Below are 3,703 nucleotides of genomic sequence, written 5' to 3'. Positions count from 1 at the left end.
ACCTCAGCTTGACACTAAAGCAAAAATAACATCAAGGAATGCCAGACCACGGAGTTGCTAGTTTTCCATTTCTCTTATTTAGAATCACAGAATATCTCATGTTGGAAGGAACCCATAAGGGCCATTGAGTCCAACTTTCTGCTCCTCACAGGACTACCTAAAATTAAGACATATGACTAAGAGTGTCATCCAGATGCTCCTTGAACTCTGGCAGCCTGGGTGCCATGACCACTTCCCTAGGGAGCCTGCTCCAATGATTGACCACTCTTTTACTAATGTCCAATCCATTACTTCTCCCGATGCAGCTTCATTTCTTGTGTCCTATTGCTGATCACCAGAGAGAGGAGATCAGTACCTCCCTTTCCACTGTGGCTTTGAGGAAGTTGTTAGGTTGCAATCAGGTCACCCTTCAGACTTCTCCAAGCTGTACAAACCAAGTGACCTCAGGTGCTCCTACTAAGTCTTTCCCCCGAAGCCTTTCACCAGGTTGGTCACCCTCCTCTGGACACACTCTTAGTTTTATGACCCAAAACTGCACACAGGACTTGAGGTAAGGCCACAGTAGGGCAATCACCTCCTTTGGCTGACTGGTGATGCTGTGCCTGATGCACCCCAGGACACAGCTGCCATTTCGGCTTTAGTGGTATTTGCATATCTGTGTTTTCCTTTGATAGGCTGTGGCAGTTGTTCGGTTTTCACAATAAACAGCCAAACCCGGTCCAGTTAGGAGGAATGCATGAGAAGAATTGAACTAAACCTTTGTCTTGTAATCATCCTCTGTCCTCTGTATGTTTGGGATACCTACTTTGATCATTGCTGTTTACTACTGCTACTGCCATAGGGCCCAAGTCCTGCTCATGAACCTGAAGAATTGTATGGAATCATCAAACTGTTTAGGCTGGAAAAGACTTCTAAGATCATCATGTCCAACCATTAGCCCAGCACTGCCAAGCCCACCACTAAACCATGTCTGTAAGTGTTCAGTGCTGCCAAAGCACAGAAAAAAACTTCTATTAAGACATACTATTCCTGTGTGTAGACACCCACAGGAAGACATTAGTGTGAAATGCTAGGGCTTGGACATTAGGCCCAAGCCAGAGTTGACTTATAGATGAATCCTGACCATCTCGTAATTGTGCTAGTGGGGTAAACTGCTAATAATAGATAGAGATTTAGCAAGCCCTTTATGCTAGCTCTTGTTATGAATGAACAAGCTACTTGTAATATTTCAGGGAATTTGGACTAATAACTTTCACATGGTCTTGTGCCAAGGAAGCTCCAAGGCCATGCAGCTGCCTGCAAAATACTTCAGGAAACTCCACCAGCCATGTCCTGGGCTCTGGCCAAGCCCTGGACTTGTGTGGTCAGAGGACAATACCACCAGGGGTTTTCCACATCAAACCAAAACCAATACAGATTATTTTTAGCCTACTGATTTGGCCTATAAAAGCTGGGCCCTCTTGCAGTGACTTTGGACGCCTCACCTACGAGTGGATGCACTTCCAGTTGCTGGGAAAGGCTCTTCAAACCCTCATTGCAACCAGAGGCTCCCCAGCAGCTGAGAGTCTGGATGGTGATAAACTATTAGGGCAATTGGTGATGTATCTTAGCTTAATCACTATTCCTTCCTGTGAGTAGTAATGATTAGGTGCATTACCTCGCCCATTTTATTTACAGTCTGTGCTGCTTGAATTAGGGCTCTGCAAGCTAGCCATGTAAGTAATTGTACTATTCTTTTTCCTGTTTATTTTAACCACCAATAGTAAAATAAGCCTATTCTTTCCATTGATGTCTGTGTCATTTCTGTCACGCCCATCAGTTATCAGAACAGTGTCAGAGGGATATCTCCACAATAGGAACTTTGAACTACCCAGTCTGCTTCATGAAAGGAAGAGCTGAAAGGCCCTCAGAGGTAACAGGGTGCCTTCCTGGATGACTGAAGACACCTGTTTTCAGAACATGGGGCAGCCTGGATAAAGTATGTCACTTACCTCTTTAGCAAGTTATAGAGACTGGAGTTACTAACTAGATACTGGAATTGACATCTTTATAACAAAGAGGGAACAGCAGAAATGCAATTCTCCATTAGTTGAAAGAGTCAAATAAAGTATTGTGCTGGTTTTGGCTGGGGTAGAATTAATTTTCTTCACAGTAGCTAGTATGAAGTTATGTTTTGGATGTGTGTTGAAAACAGTTTTGATAATGTAGAGATGTCTTTGTTACTGGTGAGCAGTGTTTGCACAGCTTCAAGGTCTTTTCTGTTTTGTGTACTGCTCCACCTGGGAGTGCATAAGGAGTTTGGAGGCAACAGAGCCAGGACAGCTGACCTCCACTGACCAAAGGCACATCCCATATCATACGGTGTCATGCTCCGTGTATAAAGCTGGGGGAAGGAGGAAGGGAGGGGCATTTGGAGTTGCTGCTTTCCCCAGTAACTGCCATGTGTGATGGAGCCCTGCTCTCCTGGAGATAGGTGAACACCTGCATGCCCACAATCAATTCTTTGTCCTGCTTTGCTTGCGTACACAGCTTTTGCTTTACCTATTATCTCAATGCAAGAATTTTCTGACTTCTACTCTTCCCATTCTCTCCTTGATCCTGCTGGTGGGGGAGTGAGTGAGTGACTGTGTGGTACTTGGTTGCCAGCTGGGGTTAAACCACGACAAATATCTATATGATAGCTGTAATAAAGTGTTATGACAGTTGGACATAATAGGGTTGCATTTTTATCTGTCATCCTATGAAAGTTATGTATACTGCGAAAAATTCAACACAATCTTATTCTTGTGTTTGTGAAATCCCTACAGAAGATTCTTTTGGTGTCTCAAGGAAAGTTGTATGGAGCTATTTGTGAAGATAGCTGCCCCAGGAGGGGCAGAACTCAGCCAGCATGTTTGGTGTGGAAGAAGAAAACAGCAAAAAAGGACAAGCCTTACTTACGGGACAGTTTCAGATGACTTTTTAAAATTTTGCTACTTTTGCTACTCATAGCAAAAGAGCATGAGAACTGCACCAAATACTCTGGGCAAAGGACTGCTTGAGCAGACTGGGATGATTGGGTAGAAGAGGTTGAAAGATGTGAAAGGAATCTTTATCTGTGATCACAAATCTGTCTGTTGAGACTTTGACAAAACAAGAAAGATCAGAGATGGCATGAAGGTGATGAAAAAAGTAAGGTTGGAAATCAGGAGTGAAGTGATAGATGATAATAGATTGAATGGAAAAACCTCAAAGAGCTGATTGAGAATTTAATACTTGCTTGTTATGTTTGTACTGGTGTGATTGGTGGCTACAGCTTGACCTTCTGGGGCTTGCTTAGATCTCCCTGACCACGTTTGGAAGGCAGGCCTTGGACAACATAGGTTCAGAGTAAAAACACCCCTGTTGGATGCATTCTTGGTGTATTCCTTCTGTTGGGCGCATAGTCGTGCTGCTCAGGGCAGTAGGTGGGGAGGTGCAGCAGTCTGAGTGTGTTTCTCTTAACTCAGCCCCACTCAGCACGGCGAGTGCTGGTGAGACTGGCTGGGAAGCGTTTGGGCAGTGACAGGTGGTACCTGTGGTCACCTGGCTCTGCCCTAACTCCGGCGCTGCGGCGGTGAGTTAGTGTTTCCTGGGCTGCAGCCTGTGACTCGGTGACCCTGTGCCCGGAGCGCTGGTCCCCTCGCTGCCCGGCGCTCGCTCGGTATGCCAGAGCGCTGCAGGG

Source organism: Acanthisitta chloris, unplaced genomic scaffold, assembly GCF_000695815.1.
Source record: "Acanthisitta chloris isolate BGI_N310 unplaced genomic scaffold, ASM69581v1 scaffold14571, whole genome shotgun sequence".
NCBI classification, from domain to species: Eukaryota; Metazoa; Chordata; class Aves; order Passeriformes; family Acanthisittidae; genus Acanthisitta; species Acanthisitta chloris.
Note: the sequence above shows the minus strand (reverse complement) of the source record.